The 15,666-nt window shown below is 41.0% G+C and overlaps 1 protein-coding gene across 1 annotated transcript in view; it reads right to left on the reverse strand.

Moving 5' to 3' along the window:
• Window positions 1-15,235, reverse strand: part of LOC105924484 (C-type mannose receptor 2) — a 56,643-nt gene extending 41,408 nt beyond the window's left edge. Inside the window, exon 1 of the mRNA XM_036146981.1 lies at window positions 15,195-15,235. The gene's annotated coding sequence lies outside the window, so the exon portion shown is untranslated. The remainder of the gene's footprint in view (window positions 1-15,194) is intronic.
• Window positions 15,236-15,666: the final 431 nt, after the last annotated feature.

Genomic DNA, 15,666 nt, shown 5'->3' on the forward strand with positions numbered 1-15,666 from the left:
TTTTGGATTACGATTCACTCCGTATTCTGTATGGCTTATTAGTTCTTCCGTATTTAACCTTCACATCATACACAATGCTGGGTATTTGGACCATACAAATTCTCTGTTTTTACATTCCATATTACTGAAACATCAGGACCTGGTTCTTTATCACTCAACACAGATTATGTTTAAGTTAACATTGCCTACTGATCTCCTGCACCTTTATGATTTAAGTTTTCATCTTCTGTAACTATGAACTGCTCAGTGATGCAGTTGGCAGCACTGTTGCCTTGCAGCAAGACGGTCCTGCTGAGCATGGGGATTGACCTGGGTTATTTCTGCATTTAGTTTGTATGTTCTACCTGTGCATGCGTGGGTTCTCATTGCTGCCTTCCTCTAAATCATCTGAACCACAAAAGCGGTTTTCCATTATCTATCACTGTGTTAGGAATTGCCGACTTGGTGTCCCTTACAGCTGCAGGCGCCCTGCTTGTTGTGAGAAGATGCTGCAGCCCTGCACACCCAGAGGGTGACATGTTGGAGGCTTATGAGGTGAGGAAAGGCCATGGGGAGGGCCTGTTTACCTCTGGCTCTCTCAAATGAAACCGACAAGGGGGCTGTCGGGGATCCACTCTACAGTGCGATGGTCTGAATCGGTGGCTAAAGTCAGTCACACCAAAGGGTGCGGTGGCCATAGGGAGGTTCAGGAAGATTCTGGAATGACGGGTTTGTTTAACGGCCAAATCGGCCGGTGGTTGAAATGTTTTTTTTTTTTTTTTTTTCTACCCGACAATAAAACACAGCCGTAGTGAAGCATGGGTGAGAAGCCACCCTCACAGCTTCAGGTGTCACCGTACAATGTCAGACTGGATGAATCTGATATTTTGCATTAAGTGGAGATACAAACAGCCCCTACTAATTAAAAAAAAGCAAGAAAGGAACTGGAGTGAGTTATAGTAGCAAATATGCTGGAAAGAAATGAGAAAGAAATGAGTGGAATAGAGAAAATGTGTGCAGGATGCCACAAAACAGGTAAGTTTTTTACTGCTGTTTTCTTAACTGCAGGACTGCAGTCCTTTACTGGAGGGGCCAACGTCAGCCTGATTCCAGTCAGCCAGCCTGAAGACGACACCAGAGCAGCAGGGCTACAGCAGGCCAGCAAACACTCCCTGCATGACCCGATCATCTCCTCCCAGACCTGTCTTTTGGATGTGTTCAGGGCACACAGAACTTTAAAGGTTACAACATATGTGTATAAATATTTGCTCTGCTTTATCAATTAAAACAAATGTCAATCCATACTGGCTGACCAGGAAAAGGAAGACATTACAGGAGAGCATCTGTGTTCAAATGATATTTTAATAACTGTAGACTACATCCTGTTTTCCTGTTGTGTTTCTACTTGTTACAAGCCCAAGAAAAATAGAAATAAGTTAAGTAATTCCCTTACTGTGTTTGTGTGTTTAGTTTCCTTATTTTTATTGTGTTTGTGTTCTAACACAGTAAATGTAAATTTTATATTCATTATTGTTTCTCTTATTGTTATTTGTAGCTCATGAGGCCTGTTTCAGTCGTGGTTGTAGAGTTGATGCAGAGGGACAGAATAATGTCAGTCAGAGTGAGAAGGAGGAGAACCCACCTAAAAACAGAGCCAGGTATAGCTGCAGAGCTGCGATGATAACAGGTGTTTGCATTAAATTATATTAAACCTCTAAGATCTAAGGATTGCAGTCCAAACCAAGGCTTTTTGACATATTATAGCTAATAAGCTGAGAAGGCTGATTCATTTCAAGGTTAGGATGTATTCCAGGATAAAACTGTAGCTTTTGTTCTTCAATATTTGCTCTGATTTTCTATGATAAGCTGTTTATTTAGTGAACTTTTATGATGACATTTGAAGAAATTGTTTTATTAGAACACAACAAAATGAAAGACTATGTATACCTGATTGTCTACCATAGAAAAAACAATGAGCAGAAATATTTTAGGGAGGGTTTGATTTAAAGAAAATGTAACAATCTGGTACAGGAGTGCACAGAAACATCTGGAGGGAGGTCCTCCATGAATGTATTTAAATGGACGAGTGGAAAAAAGTATGTACTAAAGCACAGACATGGAATACTATTATTTGTTAGAGGATATATCTGATTTCTGAAGAAAAATATAACTCCAGAAAAAATGTAATAGCTATAACAAAGCCATATCTGATATCTGCAATAAATGTGAGAATGAAAAGGAAATGCTTGTATCCATCATATCTGGCAATGTACTGAAATACAAACAAATTTGGAAAGGGGTAAAACAAGGCGTTCAAAATATTGTACAGGTTAAGAATTGTTAGTTCAAATATAGTTTATGGTAATAAACAAATGTTTGATAAATATATTATTGACAAAAATATATTATTGACAAAAATAGTAATAATAATAATAGTAATAATATGAAAACAGTAGAAATAACTTATGAAAACATATCAGATTACCAAGAATAGGTAGATGACTGTCTGAATTAGCCACACATCCTCAGAAAGATTTCCAATACAATTTCAATTACAATAAAACTAACAATTCTGTTGTTTAAATGTATGAAGAACAGGTTTCCAAGATGTAGTGTCCCATGTTCTAAAGAGATTATTTTAAAGTCAATAAGTGAAAGGCATACACTCCACTGAGTGGATAAAGACAGGAACTGGTTTGAGGTAAATTTGTAATAATCGTCTACATGTCGTTTACACAGAGTAGAATGCTTTTTAGGACACAGAGCAGACAAAATTGAACTTTGTCTGATCATTGAATTTTAACCACTGATGTTGTCCTCCAGTCTCCATGGCTCCAGACATGTCACAGTCATCCATCAATCCATCTGGAGCCCAGTTCTCATAACTGACCACTTTGCCTCTGACCCAGAACCAGAAATCCAGAGTACAGGCATAGCGCAGTCCCATCCAGACGTAATCAGTGGAGGCGTTCTTGGCTTTCTCCTGGACCCGTCTCTGCTCATCTAGGTTGGTGATGGTGACCAGGTCATGGTGGCGATGTCTGCAGTAGTACAAGGCTTCCTCCCAGGTTTTATTTTCTTTGACCAGGATCAGTTTTTCTTGGAATAAAATAGACAAAGTATCAACCTTAAAGTTATCGCCCAGATGTTGTGGCTTCAACCAAAGATTTTCAAAGCTCTGTAACGTGAATGTTCATATTTCAAACATTTACTGCGTAAATATAGAGATTTTGTGTTGTAAAAAATGTATAATAAAAACTCACTATCATAGCAGATGAAGGGTTTTCTGTCAGTACAGTTCTCAGTCTTCCATCTGCCTTCATCGTCAAACACAGTCATGGCACATTGACCATTGTTGTATTGCTCATCATTAAACTCTATGTTCCAGTGTCTGAAAGAGAAACTGCTTCCATCTGACCATCTCCAGGTGTCTCTGAACAGTCCCATATACACATATTTTTCACCTGTAGAGCTCAAAACATTCTTCAGTCGTTCATCCTGGAGCTGATCCAGTCCACTGGGCAGGTCTGTGTGATTCTCTCTGCAGTAACTCTGAGCCTCCAACCAGGACTTATTTTGATTAATCAGATAGAATTTCTCTGAAGAATTTCTTTCTGTGGAATGACAGTCAATGTCAGCAGGATCATTATTTTAAGTCAGAAAAATACTAATATTTACTTTTTTTGTAATTATTCCTCTTTGATACAAGTGTTCAATTAAGTTTATTTATGTAGCTCCAGTTCATCACAAATATTGTGTAATTGCATTTTAGCAAAGAATAAACGTTGATTCAATCCAATCAGCCACATTTAGTTGATTACATACATTTTAATTTGATCCCAGTTACCAAACAATGTTTTCAAGCTCAGTTTGTCAATTTTTATCAGAATTGTTGCTTCAGCTGCAACTCTGCCTCCTGGTCTGGATGCTTTCTTGTCAGTTTTGGAAAACAAAAAGTTTGTCCAGATCCATAGAAAGAACGGCTGCTTTCTTTAAAGTGGGATGGATGCCGTCTCTCTGGACCAGGTTTTACCCAGAATGTTTGACAATTATACATTTTTAGCTGCATGTCGTCACTAGCCTCGTGAGACCATCCTGATCTCGCGAGCTTTCAAGGTTTCACTCGCAGATCAGTCTGGATACTCTCCGTTGAAGAAAATTTGGAGCCGTTCACCAAACGAACGTCCAATCAGCGTTGGCTTTGAGGCGGGTTGAGGTGTGACGCAACGGGAAGCGCGTCAGTTCAGTCTTAACAGCATGGCGGCTTCAGCCGATGAAACTAGCGTTAGCGTGGCTATCGAGCAAGTTTTATCGGAATTACAGAGTATTTCTTTGCTGAGCTAACGAGCCTTTACCTGCAGCAGCAAGAGTAGCTTGGCTTGTGGTTGTGTTTTCCAAATGAACCAATCAGATTCGTCGTCGCTCGTAACAGAGCGACGACGAATCTGATTGGTTCATTTGGCCCGTCTATCACCAACATAGGCCAATCAGCTAACCAGTATTTTCGCCCCTTCCCAAAATTACTTCAACGGAAGGTTTCCAGATGGATATGCGGAGCAAATCTATCTGGCGGAGTCAGGTAATGTCGTCACTGGTCAGATCAAGCAGTGGACCAGAGAAAATTACAGTCTGACATTGTTTTGGTACAATTACTGAAGCAACACTAAATTTAATGACCTCAGACTGGTGAAACTGGGAGTCATTACTGCCAGCATGAATAACAATTAATGGTATTCCTGGTTTTCCTTAGCCAGCAGTTTCAGGTAGGATTTGATGTCGCCTGCTCTGGCTACTGGCAGATATTTCACTCTAGTGACTGGTGTCTCCTTTCTGACTATGGAACTGCCATTTAAGATAAGATAAGATAAGACTTTATTGATCTCACAGTGGAGAAATTCACTTGTCACATCCTCCACATTTACCAGAGTCTGCTTCACTGTGGGAAGAGTTTCAGTCCTGAACTTGTTAATGTACATTTTTTAAATAGCTGAGGAAAACAAAAACAAACGAAAACAAAATATTCTTACCATCATAGCAGAGAAAATGTTCACGTTCCCCACAGGAAAGGTAATTCCACTTTAGACTTTTATTAAGACTCCCACAGTTTTCAATACCTGAATCATCTGGCTGATTACTGTTCCACTCTGTCTCATTTTCATTGAACTCCACTCCAGGCAGAGACCAGTACCATCTCCTGATACCATCTGTTTGATTATACAGACCAATCCAAGCTTCTGTCATTCCTGGTGAGTTATTGAGGAGTCTCTCCAGGCCTTCCATGTCAGACACTGTTGCCAGGTCAGTGTGATTCTCTCTGCAGTACTGCTGAGCCTCAGTCCAGGTCTTATTAACATTAATGTGGTGATACTCATACAGATGACAAAACATTACACAGCACTGACCTATTGACAGAAAGAAACACTCATTGATTATAACCACAAGAAGTTTTAGAGTACAAGTGATGGACAGTTTTACATCATTAAAAAATATATTTTTTGTCCTGCTTACAAATTTGACTTAAACCATAAGGATTTACCAACATTATGATGTCTGTGCAGAACCACTTACCCAACAGAATGAGCAGAAAAAGATTCAGCTTCATCTCTCCTCGGTCAGGTGCAAATATTTAGTCTCTGTTGGAAAAAGTAGTTTATTAAACACTTCCTGTAGCTGTAAAAAAAAGTTACAATTACCAATAATACAAACTTAATTCTGGCCAATGAAATATTTTCTTCTCAGATTCTGTGAAATGTCTGGTTTTCAACCTTTAAATAGTATTCATCCATCCATTTATTTTATTTCAATACTTAACTGTTTTAAGCATGAATGAGAGAATCACTTTCATTCAAAAACAGACTGAATGGTGAAGGGACTCAGTTTTCATAGTACTTTTCTAGACATATGAACCACTAAAATTGCTTTAATCTACAGTCACATTCTCCCGGTGAAACTCTCCAACGCAAACACATCCAAACACTGATATGCTGACCGGTAGCCAGCTTGGGGATAAGGGCATATCCCAGGGGCACATCAACATTTGACAGGATAAAGCTGGAATTGAACACACAATCTTCCTATGAGACGACTGATCTACCCGCTAAATCCATTCATCATTAAATTAAATGAAACTTTAAATGAAAGCTTATTAAGTCCTTCTATACACTTAAAGTGTTTTGGACTAGAGCCACACTCTAGTTCTTACACTAATACACAAATTGATACACAACTTTGGGTTAAGTAATTTGCCTATAGGCACATCAACAACTTTCAAATTGCCAGCAACTACTCTCTCCATTGACCAACAGTTGCTCTCACAAACAAGCACATTTCCACATTTCCAAGAGTTATTTTAAATTCTAAGAAACTAATGGCAGTAGAAGTGGAGTCAGGGACGGCCTTAGGTTGTACGGGGCCTTAAGCAGAATTATATCTGGGGCCCCTCAAACAGTGTTTTAACACAGATTTAGTGGAATCCAGGAGAGGGGACCACGTTTAATTGGCAGAGCTTAAAAGTAATCAGGGAAAACTGATCATTATTTGCTGAGATGTATTTGATAACAAACTGAGCTCTGTCACAAAGAAAAGATTCAAATCTGGGCATCAGACTGTAGCTATGGTAACACAACCATCAAGGATGAAAAACAATAGAGGCTTATACTTTCGCAAAGAAAATATTTTAAAAACATACAGTATATTCCTTCAAGTATTTGTTTTAAATACTAAACATACAACAATCTTTTAAGTAATCTCCACTGAAACCATCACTCTAATAGATTCCTTTATTTAACCAGAAAAAAACATTTAGATTCAAACCTCTTTTCTAAGAGTGACATGGCCAAGACAGCAGCGTAAAAAACATACAACATAACCAATAAACAAGAACAAATATACACATAAACAACAGCTTCACATTTCAAGACATAAATAAATAAAATGCCCTACAGAGAGACTACATGACATCTCTGACATGAAGCCTTCAAACTGTTGGTTAGAGTGTGAAATAAATCTGGGAATCCTTGGCGCTGGTACTGAGAATATTTGCTGAACCGGGCTCAGGTTGGCCATTAGAACGGTGAAAACATGGACTCCTTTCTTTCTCAGTCAGTACTGCTGCTGCTTGGGGTTGGTAAGAGGAGAGCGGTCTGCCTCGTTGGATCACACAGGTTTAATGTTCACCTCACCTATCCTGAATTTAAAAAAAAATATATCCTGGTGTCCCTTCCCTGGGCTGCCACCTTATCGTGGCGGAGGGGTTTGAGTGTCCCAATGATCGTAGGAACCTCTCAACCTCGCGCACTAGCTCAGGCTCCTTCCCCACCAGAGAGGTGACATTCCACGTCTGTCAGGGGCTTTATGCCCCTAGTAGGGTCACCCAAGGCAGACAGGTCCTGGCTGAGGGACCAGACAAAGAGCAGCCCAGAAAGCCCCTTATGACGAGCAACATAAATGGATTTCGTGTTCCCTCGCCCGAACGCGGGTCAACGGGGCCCCAATCTGGAGCCAGGCCTGGAGGTGGGGCATGTTGGCGAGCGTCTGGTGGCTGGGCTTTTGCCAATGTAGCCCGGCCGGGCTCAGCCCGAAGAGGTGACATGGGTCCCCCTTCCGATGGGCTCACCACCTATGGGAGGGGCCAAAGGGGTCGGGTGCATTGTGAAATGGGTGGCAGTAGAGGGTGGGGGCTTTGGCGTTCTGATCCTCGGCTGCAGAAGCTGGCTCTTGGGACGTGGAATGTCACCTCTCTGGTGGGGAAGGAGCCTGAGCTAGTGCGCGAGGTTGAGAGGTTCCGACTAGAGATAGTCGGGCTCACCTCAACGCATGGCTCTGGCTCTGGAACCAGTCTCCTTGAGAGAGGCTGGACATTCTTTCACTTGGGAGTTGCCCCTGGTGAGAGGCGCCGAGCTGGGGTGGGCATACTTGTTAACCCCCATCTCGGTGCCTGTACGTTGGGGTTCTCCCCGGTGAACGAGAGGGTGGCCTCCCTCCGCATTCATGTGGGGGGATGGGTTCTGACTGTTGTTTGCGCTTATGCGCCAAACAGCAGTTCAGATTACCCACCCTTTTTGGAGTCTTTGGAGGGGGTACCGGAGAGTGCCCCTCCTGGGGACTCCCTCGTTTTGCTGGGGGACTTCAACGCTCACGTGGGCAATGACAGTGGGACCTGGAGGGGCGTGGTTGGGAGGAATGGCCCACCTGATCTGAACTCGAGTGGTGTTCTGTTGTTGGACTTCTGTGCTCGTCATGGATTGTCCATCACAAACACCATGTTCAAGCATAAGGGTGTCCACATGTGCCCTTGGCACCAGGACACCCTAGGGCGCAGTTCAATAATCGACTTTGTTGTTGTTTCATCTGATCTGCGGCCGCATGTCTTGGACACACGGGTGAAGAGAGGGGCGGAACTCTCCACCGACCACTACCTGGTGGTGAGTTGGCTCTGATGGTGGGGTAGGAAGCCGGTCAGACCTGGCAGGCCCAAACGTATTGTGAGGGTTTGCTGGGAACGTCTGGCGGAGTCCCCTGTGAGACGGAGCTTTAACTCCCACCTCCGGGAGTACTTTGAACACGTCCTGAGGGAGGCGGGGGACATCAAGTCTGAATGGACCATGTTCCGCGCCTCTATTGTTGAGGCAGCTAGTTGGAGCTGTGGCCGCAAGGTTGTCGGTGCATGTCGCGGCGGCAACTCTCGAACACACTGGTGGACACCAGCGGTGAGGGAAGCCATCAAGCTGAATCCCACCAACACGTCTTCCATTGCGGAAGCAGAGCCTGAAGACTTTGGGTCTGGTTCTCCCATCTCTGGTGCTGAGGTTGCCGAGGTTGTTAAAAAGCTCCTCGGTGGCAAGACCCCGGGGGTGGATGAGATTCACCCTGAGTACCTTAAGGCTCTGGATGTTGTGGGGCTGTGTTGGTTAACGCGGCTCTGCAGCATTGCGTGGACATCGGGGGCAGTTCCCCTGAACTGGCAGACTGGGGTGGTGGTCCCCATATTTAAAAAGGGTGACCGGAGGGTGTGTTCCAACTACAGAGGAATCACACTCTTAAGCCTCCCTGGTAAGGTCTATTCAGGGGTTCTGGAAAGGAGGGTCCGTCGGATAGTCGAATCTTGGATTCAGGAAGAGCAGTTTGAAGCATCTGGTTAGGATGCCTCCCGGACGCCTCTCTGGTGAGGAGTTCCGGGCACGTCCCACTGGGAGGAGGCCCAGGGGAAGACCCAGGACACGCTGGAGGGACTATGTCTCCCGGCTGGCCCGGGAACGCCTTGGGATTCCCCCCGGAGGAGCTTGCCCATGTTGCTGGGGAGAGGGACGTCTGGGCCTCCCTACTGAAGCTGCTACCCCCGCGACCCGACCCCGGATAAGAGGAAGAAAACGGACGGACGGGCAGATATCCTGGTGTTTTAGTTTAATTTTGACAGCAGCTTTTTGTGCATAGATTAGTTTTTATCAATAGAAGTCTGGATTTTAGTGATTCTTCTGGAATGTGACAAATAAAAATAGTAAGAAAAGTTTTCTTTTTCTTTCTGGCCTTTCTTTGAGAAACATATTTGCCAGATTATTTCAGAGATTACTTTGTTACTTAGTGTCTTTAGGTTGTACGATATTGTCAAGTTAAACCAGGAAAGGGCAAATTTGACAGTTTCTAATGTACACCTGCCTGGAGTGCTTTTAACATAATATCAAGTGCTCCTTGGCTATCTCCCTCCTCACACCAGACCCGGCTGCAGAAACAAATTATAGGGGAGGCATTCCATTTTTTCAGGGGGGCATACTTTTTCAAAAAACTATTTATATGCTTCAGGCTGAACAGTGGCTCTCTGACTATTCCTACAGTGCTGAGAAAGAAATTCTCAATAAAATCCCAAAATCTAAAAAATTTAACAAACAAAAAGCAATAGTGTAGTCAGTGTTGCCAAATTGGGCAGTTGGTTCCGATTGCTTCTTTTGAACACATTGAGCTGGAACAAAAATATCTTATGGGCAGGTTATAAAAATTTGGGAAGCTTTTCACAACATTTGTTGGGCTTTTAGAAATAATTACTAACAAAATATATCAAAATAGTTGTCTATGTCTTTGAGAAAACTAAAACCATTTTAATAAAATGCAATCTCCTTGAACTCATTTTACTGGTCAATTTATTTTTTAAATGAGTCAAATCTGTCGAATCTGACATCATCAATGAATAAAATTATACATGAAAATGTCCTGCAGACACATTCCCACAGTTCCTCCAACATTTTGCCTTCTAAGTGTTGTCACAATGTTTACTTTTGATGTTAGGTGTAACAAAAAAAATGCACCATGCATGTCCAGGAAAATTCCCTCCATAGGTCAGAACTTGACGTGTGGATCACTGAATTACAAATATTTAACCAAACATCATCAGTAATTGTTATTTTAGCTTCTATTTCCCATATAACCTTAAGATATGTTGTATTACATTTTCTCTCTGTTTGTAGACATGAGTATAGTTTGGATATTGTTTTTTTGGGGGGAGGTCTTCCGTTGCTGGAATCTAAGAAGATTTTAAGTATATAAGTATATAGAATAAAAAAATATATTTTTATTGTAATGGTATCTTAGCTGAAGGTATCTTAAGAAATCACAGTTTTTCAGGTTATCTTGAAGTTGTTTAAAACTCTTTAATTCACTATTGCTTGTAATATTCCAGTAACTTTTATGTGACTATGGTGTGAGTATTTAAGATTGGCCTACAGATGACATCCTCTCCATATAGCCACAGCTCTGTGACTAAACCAGCATCTTCCAAAGGCCGCAGAGCCCCAGATCCTCCTCTACGTATCACGGAACATGCCTGTCCTCAAGACCTTCAGATTACTTCGCTGTGATACACAGCGGGCCCTCGCTGCACGTTTATCAGACATGACAGTTTCCAGAATCAGCTTGGGTCTTTTCCCGGGAATTACGAAATATCTGTGATGATACGTGGCAGAAAAAAGAAAAACAAAAGGATAAACAGGAACAAATACTTGAAAGTCATTAACTGTCAGATGCAACCTGCCACAGAGACATCATCAACCACCAAATCATATAAACTAGGTTTATTAAACATTAGATCTCTGTCAGGAAAATCCCTTTTAATTAATGACTTTATTATTGGAAACAATCTTGATGTTATGTTTTTAACAGAAACATGGTTACATGAATCTAATGAAGAAATTATACTGATGGAGTCAACACCTCCAAACTACAATTTCCTTTGTGAGAGCAGACGGCAAAGGAAAGGTGGAGGAGTAGCAACATTGTTTAATGATTCACTAAAGTGTAAAAAGGTGTTTTTGGGAAAATTTGACTCTTTTGAACATTTGGCTCTCAAGGTAAAGGGCCCGATACGAACTATGTTTCTGAATGTTTACAGGCCTCCTAAGTCCACATCAAACGTTTTTAAGGATTTTAGTGACCTCTTGTCTGTGATATGTGTTGATTATGACTGTTTAATTATTGTGGGAGACTTCAACTTTCACGTTGACAATCCTGAAGACAGAAGTGCAAAAGAACTGTGTGACACACTTAGAAACTTTGGTTTAACTCAGAATGTTAAACAGCCAACACACAAGCAGGGACATATTTTAGACTTAATCATCACTAAAGGTCTAAACATTTCACAGGTCAATGTAACTGATGTTGCCTTATCCGATCACTTCTCCGTTACCTTTGAATGTATCATTACCAGTGACTCATTTAGCCAAAGGGGCATCGTAAGAAAACGCACCTTTAAGGACAATGCCACTGAAACTTTTATTCAAGCTTACTCTGCTACCTCAACCTTGGGCTGCAACTCAGTAGATGAGCTAGTAGATAACTTTCAGTCTAACGTCTCAGACATCATTGACTGCATTGCTCCAGTCAAAGTGAAGGTTGTTTCCGGGAAGAAAAAATCTCCTTGGAGAAATGCTCCATCAGTTAGAGGTGAAAAAAGGGAATGTCGGAAAGCTGAACGCAGGTGGAGAAAGAACAGACTCCAGGTTCACTATGACATCTATAAAGAGAGACTTTACAGATATAACTTACAACTTAAAAATGCAAGAGAATCTTTCTTCTCTGAGATCATAAACAAGAACATTAATAATGCTTGTGTCTTATTTGCCACAGTCGACATGTTAACAAATCCTCCTGTGTCCGTGGCTTCAGAACTCCACTCCACCAGGGCCTGCAATGAATTTGCTAACTTCTTTACTGAAAAAATCCAAAAGATTAGAGGATCTGTTTGTACATCCATACTAAGTTCAGTACCAACGTTGTCTCCTACCAGAATTGATTTTGACCAAATGTCCCAATTCAGCCAAATAAACTCCAAAAGCTTAGAGCAGATAATTCAGCAGTTAAGTTCCTCCTCAAGCTGCCTAGATGTTCTCCCCACAGCTTTCTTTAAAAAAGTTTTACCTGTCATAGCATCTGATTTGACACAGATAATAAACACGTCCCTTCTGTCAGGTGTTTTCCTCCAGTCCCTAAAAACAGCAATTATCAAACCACTGCTGAAAAAGAACAATTTAGACAAACTACTACTCCAGAACTACAGGCCCATCTCAAACCTCCCCTTTATCAGTAAGATCATTGAAAAAGTTGTATTTCAACAATTAAACACCTTCTTAACAACAACCAGCCGCTTTAATGTTTTCCAGTCAGGTTTCCGTGCTCACCACAGTACAGAGACCGCCCTTATCAAGGTGTTTAATGACATCCGTATAAATACAGACTGTGGAATAACCACCGTGCTGGTTCTATTGGACCTCAGTGCAGCATTTGATACTGTCGATCACTCCATTCTGTTAGAACGCCTGGAGAACTGGGTCGGCCTTTCTGCTACAGCTCTCAACTGGTTTAAATCCTACTTAAAGGACAGGGACTTTTTTGTATCAGTAGGTAACTTTACATCAAAGATGACAAAAATCACATGTGGGGTTCCCCAAGGGTCCATCCTGGGTCCCCTCCTATTCAATATCTACATGCTCCCTCTAGCTCAGATAATAAAAAACAACAACATCAGCTATCATAACTATGCAGACGACACACAGCTCTACATCACCATGTCACCAGGTGACTATGGACCAGTTCAAGCACTGAGTAAATGCCTAGAAGAAATCAATACGTGGATGTGCCAAAATTTTCTTCAACTGAATAAAAACAAAACTGAAGTAATAATATTTGGACCAATAGAGGAAAGATCAAAAGTTAGCACACAGCTCCAGTTGCTTCAGCTAAAAACCACCAATCAGGCCCGAAATCTGGGTGTAGTGATGGACTCAGACCTGAACCTTCAAAAGCATCTAAAGACAATTACAAGGTCGGCTTTCTATCACCTGAGGAACATTTCTAGGATTAAAGGACTGATGTCTCAGCAGGATCTGGAAAAACTAATCCATGCGTTTATTTTTAGTCGAATTGATTACTGCAACGGTGTTTTCACAGGTCTCCCTAAAAATTGGATCAGACAGCTGCAGCTGATCCAGAACGCTGCTGCCCTCGTCCTCACTAAGACTAAGAAAGTAGAGCACATCACCCCAGTTCTAAAGTCCTTACACTAGCTCCCTATATCTCAGAGAATAGACTTTAAAATACTTATGTAAATCCCTCAATGGCTTAGCACCTAAATACATCACAGACTTGTTATCAGTGTATCAACCCTCCAGACCACTAAGGTCTTCTGGCTCCAGCCTACTCTGCATACCTAGAACCAGAACTAAACATGGAGAAGCAGCATTTAGTTCCTATGCTCCGCTTATCTGGAACAAACTTCCAGAAAATTGTAAAAGAGCGGAAAGCCTGAGTTCTTTTAAATCAAGATTAAAAACACATCTGTTTAAAATTGCCTTTGACTGTTCTAGTTAAACAGTTTTACTGTTTTTAATGTTCTTTTTTGTTACTACATTCTATCCCTACTTGCTTTTATTCTTTTTTCTATCTACATTTTATTATTTTGCTATATCTTAATCATGTAAAGCACTTTGTATTGTCTTGTACTGAATTGTGCTATATAAATAAATTTGCCTTGCCTTGCCTAAATCCCGCCGCTTTAATTAATGACTCAAATTCAGCATAACCTTCCATTAAAAGCTCTTGTTCTGTTTGGGAGAACAACTGAGCGCGTTCTTTGGCCATGCTGAACAGCCAATAGCAGCGTTGCTGATCATTGTTTCTACTATCGATACATTTCCCCTTTTAAACAAACGCATGAACGCACAGTTATCTCAGATAACTCAATCCAGCGTTACTAATCATAAACAACAGGGGTGTTCAAAGAACCCAATTAGCCGGATCATGGTTAGCCCGATGAAATCATCTTAGATGTGTCATTTGATCTCGGATGTTTCAAGCAAAGAACGGGCCCCAGGGCTTCACAGAAGGATGACAGAGCAGACAAAGAACTCCAACTCCAAGCTACGACAAAAGACACCACTGGTAGGAGATGATAAGAACATTTGTGGATTGAAATGGACAGTAAAATATATTTTACATGATTCATATTTTGTGCAGTAAAACCAAGAGAAATTATGTTTGACAGTATGTCTTAAATATTTGAGATTATGAATATCATGGTATGCATTGCTTGTTTGTTGATTCCATTTACAGTTAAGTTTTAAAAACTGTTGGAAAATGTAAAACATTCAAGATACTTATTTGTAATTTCTGTTTTGCATTTTATCCTTTTAGGTTATCCACCTACTCACATGTTTGTGAGATTTGTTTGAATCAAGAGAAAAGACAATAAAGAAGCCGAACTTAGTTGAATTGTCCCAGCATTTTGGTTGTGGCTAGGCCTTCTCAAATTTGGGCAAGAGCTGGAGAAGCTAAAGAAAACTTGACAGATACTTTTGCATACAAACACCTCTTTGCATCATTATTTTTGCATATAAACAATGGTTGAACATTCTCTGCACACTGTTGTTGCACACTGTTTTTCTCCTGCATTGTTACATCCGATCACTGCTGCACTTTATATTGTAATGTTGCCTTATTCCACCTAAAATCCCATTACACTGTCGTAAGCTGTATGCAACGAAATTTCATTCTGTATGCACTCTGTTCATACATAATGACAATAAAGTTGTCTAAGTTTGTCAGAGTATAAAGACAAATGATAAAAAGTAACTAAAACAGATTTTATTGACAATTTACCCGTACATATACCACTGCAGCAAATACACAGTCATCAATATAGAAGTATAGAAATGCTGAGCAAAGGTGAAACTTACATCTGGTTATGTCCTCAATCCACTTTTTCAGGAGTTTTCTCTTTTCTAATCAGATAGAAACAGGTCTCAGTGAACTGTCCCGTCCCAAACAGATGACTTTTGTTGATAAGGGATCATTTGAATATGACGACACTCTAGTCAGCCGTTCATGTGCATGAATAAATGGTAACACCTCTTTGATAAATGATCATCTGTCAGAGCATATGACACAGAATTTTCCATTTTTAGTTTCCTTTAACATCCAGGTTCTTTTGCTGGTGAGAATACAACTCATAGTACTTTTTATTTTAGATAGCATACATCTCAATGATTGTGTTACTCAAGAAAAACACACATTTAGAGGTGATGAGCTTTTAAGAATCTTAAAGAAGTGAGAAATAATGTACTATCTGTGTCTAAATGTGTCCAAGAGCTTTTCACACTGCGGTAATGTCACCATAACTGTGGTGCTTCTGCATCAGAATAGTGCAAC

This window comes from Fundulus heteroclitus, chromosome 14, assembly GCF_011125445.2.
Source record: "Fundulus heteroclitus isolate FHET01 chromosome 14, MU-UCD_Fhet_4.1, whole genome shotgun sequence".
NCBI lineage: Eukaryota > Metazoa > Chordata > Actinopteri > Cyprinodontiformes > Fundulidae > Fundulus > Fundulus heteroclitus.